Raw genomic sequence first — 7943 nt, forward strand, 5'->3', positions numbered from 1 at the left:
CAAATCTGGGTACTGCAGCTCATTTTCTAAACACACTGGCTAACATTATTTTTATTATCCACTCATCTTTCACTCCCCCTAGTTTGCAAAAAATTTAAAATGAATACATAAATAAATAAAGCATTGGGTTTGTTTTAGGTGTGAAAGAAGTCTCAAAACTGGAAGTTCTACTTGACATAATTTTATCATGCAATTAATTATAATTATGTCAATTTGCCAATAATGCCAAGTTTTAAAGTTGGTACCAAAAATACCAAACGTAATTTTTTTTTACCTAAATTAGTCTTGAACAACTAGTTTTTCCAATGAACGAATGAATGAATAAGTGAAATTTTATGTTATTAAAACCCCAAGAAACCAATTTAAAAAATATTTTCACACTTGGCTTTCCTGTTTTTATATAAAATAAGATAGAAGATCAAATTTAAGAATTATTTTATAGGCAAGGGAGGTTGTAGATTAAAATGGGGGGAGGGGGTTGGGGCTCATTTAGAGAGGTACATTTGTAAGAAAACATTACAAACGTGACCTTCAAGTATTTCCAGTTACATCAGTATAACAGCTATTTGGTTACAGTTGCTGTAGATAAAAATGTTTTTCAAGAAGTTTCAAAATGTAAGTATTTAGCCAAAATTGCTTTCATGTCTCAGTAACAACACGAAGGTATTAATCTCTGCATCTCTTTTTAACTTCATGTTTCAATTCCACATCTCACATTATGTGCAATTATCACAAAAAAATCCAAACTTGAGCTCTGCCTTTAACGGGGGGGGGGGGGGGGGAGACTACAGAGGAGGTCCAAGCTTGCTGTCAGGGTGGCGCTGGCCCACCCTGGACTCTCCCTGAGACCGCCCCTGTTCATAGGGCTATTGCAACGTTTTATTGTTCTTACAATATTACTCTTGAATGTTGCAATGATGACATTAAGCTGAGATTTATCTTGCTCCAGTCTTTGTGCTCTGTCTTTAAATTTCTCAAAATGGTTTTTGGCCACTATCATCTAAACCAGGTATCAGCATGCAAATAAATCCTACTTGAATTTATAACAGTCTGTGATTTATTGCAATTTATTGCCTTTTTTGCGACACCAATATCGAGCACACTCGTATTGAAATAACAGACTTCTCTTTAAAAAGTAAAGATTTTCATTTTCATAATCCTAAATCATCTCCTGCCTTTTCTGCCTCTGATTCAAACAGAAGCAGATTAATGCAAGCTGTTAAATCATAATCTTGTGGTAATGCTGCTTGGGTAGATGGTTTTAATTAGGCCACTTTGCATTCAGTCATAGCCTATAGCTTTTTATAAGCTCTATTAAACGGTCATTTAAACTGCTGCTTCTGTGTTTATTTTTTTAATTAATTTACAACAAGGGATGATGCCACGCCCATTTTCATGCGACGGATGCGGGACAAACTTCCTGAAAGGATGCAGACGTGGTTGTTTCCACAGCCATGTGATCTCTAGGTGAGAAATCTGAAAACCTGCAGTCAGTTTATTTGTAATAATTGTGAAAACAAGTAAAATGAATGAAACACATGCTTGAATTCTCCACACCTGGAAAGCAAAGCCTGATTTTTCTCTCTTTCTCTTTTTTACTGTTTCATCTTTTCTTGGAGTCACTTGTGTGTGATTGTTCTAAAATCAGCTCCTAAACTCACAGTTACACACACACACACACACACACACACACACACACACACACACACACACACACCCTGAGTGTTTTGTGGGTTGGATTCACATCGATGCTTCCTCTGACTGAATTATTGTTATTTAAATGCAGGAAGGCGATCAGCAGCAAGCATTAATGGCATCTTTGGCTCTGCGGACGCAGCATAAGACACACACGCTTGCACACACACACACATTTGTGTGTAATACACACACTTTCACGAATGCACCTCGAGGGCCACATGAATAAACACCTCTGCCATCTGAAACACCACGCTACCACAGAGTGTTTCCAACCATTTTGTCCCCATTAGTCAGCGCTCCATTAGTGTATTAGCCACGTGCTCCTCCTGCTTCCGTACTTTGAAGAGAAGTTTTTTTTTTAGGATTAAACTTTATGTCACTGCTGATCTGACCTTGTCCTCCTGAGCTTGATGCAGAGGGAGGTGTTCGAGTCATTTACTGCGGCAGTGTTTTGTCCTGTCAAGGCCAATCTGAGCCCGGCTAGAATACCCGTGGTGATGGTATCGTTTTAAACTGGTGGAGGGACCCCTACCCCCCGCCCCCCATCTCCCCGACATCGCCAGAACAAATGGGATTAGACAGACACCTCTGGCCATTAACACTTGATCCTTACCTGATTTCTTTCTCCTGAGGAAACCTTGGCTGAAATAGTTTTCTTCTGGTTCACCTCTGAGTGGAGAAATTGTTTCAAACCCGAGGCAAATTTGTCACTTGGGACAATGTTTAGCTCTAAAGCTAATTAAAGAAAGATGTAATGTAAACAAAATACATATGTTCCTGTTGTTGACTTTAATGAGGATAAAATAATAGCATTATTGAATGATCTTTAACCATTGTCATTTCACAGATTGATTGAACATTGGGCTCACATTATAATTGGTAATAACAAAGTTGTTTGGTTATGTATTTATCAAAATAGTTCTTTGTCTTCGCTGTAACAGAGGTGAAGCAGTTCAGATGAGCAGAGTGCATGAAAGACCTTGGCCACTATCTCATGTAAATTAGCCTGTCAGAGACTTTCTCTGCTCGAGCAGACGCAGCAGATCATGACCTTTAGGTCAAAAACAGGACATTCATGATGCTAGATACCATTGACTTGTATGCTTTGCAATGTAAATGTTTTATCTCCACAAATAACTTAAGCCTTAACTCATTAACTGCCATTGACGACTAAAGTCGCCATTTGCATTTTTTACTGTGTGGGTGTCGGAGCAATCCTGCGCCCCGTGAGAACCAACATCCCAGCTCTAAAGTCGATCTTCATCCGCATACGTCACGTGATCAGGAAGCAGAAAATCCATGTGTTAGGAGATCATTTTGGGCCACTGCTGTAAATAAACGGATTCCCCGTAAAAGAATGGGTAACACTTGAAACACGCGGATTCTCCCTGACGTAAGAGGTGAGTCTACTCTTTGCTTTGTTAGTTTTGACGTTGACATCATCATAGAGCGCATCGTTCTTTGACTCTTAAGAAAAACAGTGAAAACGTTGGCAGCGAAGGGCTTTTCTGATCAGAAAACGGCTGGCAGTGAATGAGTTAAGGAGTTCTGCTGTGAAGCTTCTAATGCTAACAGCTACCTTCTACTAGCTGAGGCATGATCTGCTCTCTCCTGGCTACAAAAATTAACACAGACTTCCACCGTTGCGAGCCAAGATCGTTGAGTCAATGAATGCAAAGTTATTCGGTGAATTAGGTCTGTGTGGCATTTTCTAACGTGAGTCATAAAATACAAAAATAAAAGGTAAAAAAAACCTGTTTCTTAATTAACTTGCTCTTTAATATTACCAGCTGGTGTGCATGGATCTTGGTTAGCATGGTTAGTTTCTCTCTCACAGCAGAAGCAACACAAAAATCTCGATTGGGAATCAAAAAATAGAGTTCACAAACAGCAACTTTAGTGTAAGACAGAATTTACAAAACAGCCCAGTCATGTTACGACATCTGTGTGGACAAACTGTCTCCCTAGACTGTGATCCTGTGCAGAAATGCCGTACAAACTGATTGTGGCTCGTAGTGTCTGTGGGTATCTGATTGAGGAGTTTGACTTTATAGTGGTGAAAATATGCAGTGTTCAGACAACAGTGTAAACTAATTCTATTACAGTTTTGCCAGACAGTTATTGTAATAAAAATTTCATCATATTTAATCAGTAAAAAGTTGTAATGATTAGATCTGAAACTTGTCAGAAATGCTCTAAAATGATAAACTGTAAATTAAAATTTTTTTTTCCTTTCTTCAGTTCTTGCCAGAGGATGATTTCTGTCCTTTAAATTGCGAAGGGGCTGCCACCATGGCAGGTTTGGGTTGATCTATTTTTTGTTTTTTCCCATTCTGGCTTCCAAAGAGACGATTTGTGGTTCATCCTGGTAGATGAGAACAACTCAGGGGATCTCCGGAACATATTTAAATATTCCATGGCTCGTGCCTCTCATTTATGCGTAATTAAAGAAACACTGTTAATTAGCTGCTTAGAGTAATATGTTAACTAACTAAATTTCCCAAAACAATCAGCATATTTATGTAGCAAAATAAAAAGACAAAAAAATAAACAGACAATAAAAATAAAGAAAACAACAACAAAAAAATAACACATTGAAAGCAATTTAATGTGATCATCGTTTCTAGTTTTAGAGATTTGCGCTGCATTCTTGATTAGATGCAAGCATTAAAAAAACCAAACAAACATGGAGTTTGTTGCTTGTGCGTGCTGGAGTGTATTTGTGCGAGCCAGTGTGTGTACCTGTGCACTGCAGTGTTGTCAGAAGTGATCCTATTTTCATTACTCACTGGCTCAAAGAAGGAGGTGAGGCCCTGGCTTGCAGCAGTGATAAATGCATTACTCCAATAAACCCTGTCTCCGCTGAGATGCTGAATACTGACATGCGCGTACACACACACACACACACACACACACACACACACACACACACACACACACACACACACACACACACACACACACACACACACACACACACACACACACACACACGGGGAGAAAGAAGGTGGTGACAGAGAGAGATGGATGTAAAGATGCAGGGAGTTTAAAGACACACAGGAAGAGGAAGAGATTGACTGACTGGCAAGAAGAGGTGAGAAACAGAAGCTAGAAGAACACAAAGAGGCTAAACATAACAGATCAGAATGAAGGGAAAAGAAAAGTCATGAGAAAGAGAGGACGTGGAGGAAAAAAAGAACCAAAGAGGAAGGAGTAGGTGTGTGCTATAAGAGAGAGAAGATTAATGATAATAAGGAAAGTAGGACTGGGGTGTGTGTAGGGGTGCTTGGTGAGAGAGATGGAGGCAAAGGACCAGAGATGTCCAGCTGTCCTGTTTCTTGTACCTTTCTTGCAGAAGCTGTCTTTTGCACAAACCTTCTCCTGACAGCTGGGATTTTGTCTGTTTTGAAAAAACTTGGGTCTACACCACCTTGTTTTCAAAATCAAATGCAATGGGAAGCACATTCATGGGTATGCCAAGCCTGTAGGTGGCAGTAGCTCCCCAAATCATCGGCATCTTTGCTGTAAAACATTCCGTGGATATGGAATAAATAGGTGGTGGGCAATAACAGTAATTGAGCTCGTGAAAGCGAGGCACTTATGTGATGTCAGAGCATCGTTGTCGCGGGCAGTGACAGTGGAAAAGCCTTCAACCCCGGTTATTTACGTCCACAAGCAAAAGAAAAAAAAGGAAAAATCAGAAATCTCTACTTTTGTCTGTAGTGCCCTGGATCTTCGCTTTTGTGGAAATGAAGGGTTCAAATCGTTCAAATATCTTCTTTTGTTTGGATACCTGGCCATGTGTACAGGGTCTGAGATGATATTCATAAGAATAAATCAGAAGCTAATGCAGTAAAAAGGGGTAGAAGACTATTTTCAGTTGCTTGTGAAGCAGAACGAAAGCACAAACAAATGAGCAATGATCGTGCTGCTTTAAAATAGCCGTTGTTAGACTCCCGACACTGAAAAATGCAGTGGAATTCCCTCACCACAATGTAACTCACGAGGTTTTATCGTCTCACAGAGCCAGGGGCGGCGTTAGGCCCGGCTACTTGGGCTGAAGCCCCGGATGTTTCATGGAAAGCCCCGGATCTAAATCGTGGAAGTAACATGCAGTACCAAAGTCCAACAGAGAGGGAGCAGCTGGCAGTAGTTTGTATACAGCCTGCCTGAGCCTCCACCACTGAAGAAGAAGCCCTTCAGCAGCCGGCTTCTTCTACAGTCTCTGCCTGAAACGCATGAGTGAAGATGGACATAAGGACGTTTTTTAGACCAAAAGTACGGCGACAGAACCCCAGCTTTGATGAGACTGGTGTTGACTCAGGTTTGTGAGTCTTATTTGAAAATATTTGTTGTGCTGCTGGTTTGCCTAAAGTTAGCTTACTATCAGGTAAAGTTGTTGGAGAAAGAAAGGGAATATTTACGATCATCTCACACTAAACACTAACAGGAACAATACTCTGTCCTGAAAATGCTTAATATGTAGCTTCAGATTAAAAATTATGTGGTAAAATACATATATGATGTTGACTAGTGCATGTCGTGTGTGTGTGTGTGTGTGTGTGTGAGCGTGCGCGCGTGTGGGTGTGTTAAGCCCCGGATGTTCTTCAGTCCTTAATCCGCCCCTGCACAGAGCACCGCAAAAAAACAATACTTCTTCTTGTCATTAAACACCACATTTTACGTCACACAACAGCTCTCCCGGTCCTCTGAATGGATGAAATGGCCTTACTTTTAATGTTATTAATGTAACTGTGGACACTTTTTGTGCTGATCAGTGACATCACTCACTGTCGAAGCAGTTGCGATATAATGACATCTGTGCCAAGTCCTGAGAGAGCTGAATCTGTATGGAGACACCATAGCTGAGTGGACCAGGCCATCGTATCTCCTGCTCACTTCCCCCAGAAATGACCCGAAGCTCCAACAATGAAAACGCCTCATGAAAAATAATGGTTGTGTCCTTTCAGTCCTAAAAGCAACTTTTTAGGGTTGAGTTTAGTGTTAAAGTTTTAGTGAATCGTTTTGCAGATACATTAGATAAAGATCCAACAATTATAACTTTTAGATGAGTTAAAATGACACAAATCTTCCAACTCATTCAGGTGTTTTGGTTAATTCATGAGCGTGACGTTGGGGTATATCGAGATCCTCTTTTCTCCCAGAAGCCTGAGTTCTCCTGCATCTGCCTTCAAATTTAAATGTCTCTGATCAATAACTCATAAGTGAAACGTTGTTAAAACTCAAATGATGTTGGTTCCAATCATATTAATATGGACAACAAGTTAAAACCCAATTTCCAACACAAGCCTTCCTGTGTGCTAAATAAATAACATTGGTCTCTGTGTAGCACAACAAATTATGCAAACTGAAAAGAATTCTCTCGCATTACTTCAGTTATGCAGTAATTTAGTTTTAGTAAAGTCGTTTGTGTCCAAAAAGTATCTGTCCACTAACCGAGAGCCCTCGGTTTTGGAATTTAGTTACGAAAAGGTGCCCGTGCAAATTTAAGTCACGTGGGAATTATTTACTGGTTTGTGTTTTATTAAAAGGTGCATCTAAAGAACAACAGAAGCTCAGTTTCAATTAGCTGTTTTAAAAAAACTGTAATTAAAAAAAGCTGATATCATCGTACTTCCAGCTCTGAGAGGCACTCCACAAAGTGGTTTGAATTTTTCTTTTTGCACATTATGATTATTCATTGAAACTGCATTCCGGAACTGCGCTGCTCTGGGTGGCTGCATGTTGGAGTAGCTCTGTTGACTTAATGTACGTTTTGCCTTTTCTTGGCCATTTTTTCTTCTAGCTTCTTCAGAAAAAACTGTATGTTTTGGACATTTTACTTTTCTGTTTCTGGTGCTGTGAAGCTTGGAGGATTTTTACTGTTATTTTTTCACTTTTTGAGCATTTGTTATTATGCGTAACCATGGCAACAAGCTGGTTTACAATCGAGAGCAGCTGATTAACATTGGAAAGGCTGAAATAATACCTCAACTGAATCCACAATTCCCAAATGAGCTAAAACGCAAGAAGCGTGGGTGCAGAGCGGGAGCAAAACGGAGACAGAGAAAGAGGAAATTCAAACCATCTCTTCCATCGATCATAATGGACAATGTGAGATCACTGGCCAACAAGACGGAGGAACTCCAAGCCCTTTCAAGGACTCAGCCAGAGTTTCAGCAGTGCAGTGTTATGTGTTTCACTGAGACGTGGCTGCAGGACCATATCCCCGATTCCAGTGTCTC

The sequence above is a fragment of the Nothobranchius furzeri genome, chromosome 5 (genome assembly GCF_043380555.1).
Source record: "Nothobranchius furzeri strain GRZ-AD chromosome 5, NfurGRZ-RIMD1, whole genome shotgun sequence".
NCBI lineage: Eukaryota > Metazoa > Chordata > Actinopteri > Cyprinodontiformes > Nothobranchiidae > Nothobranchius > Nothobranchius furzeri.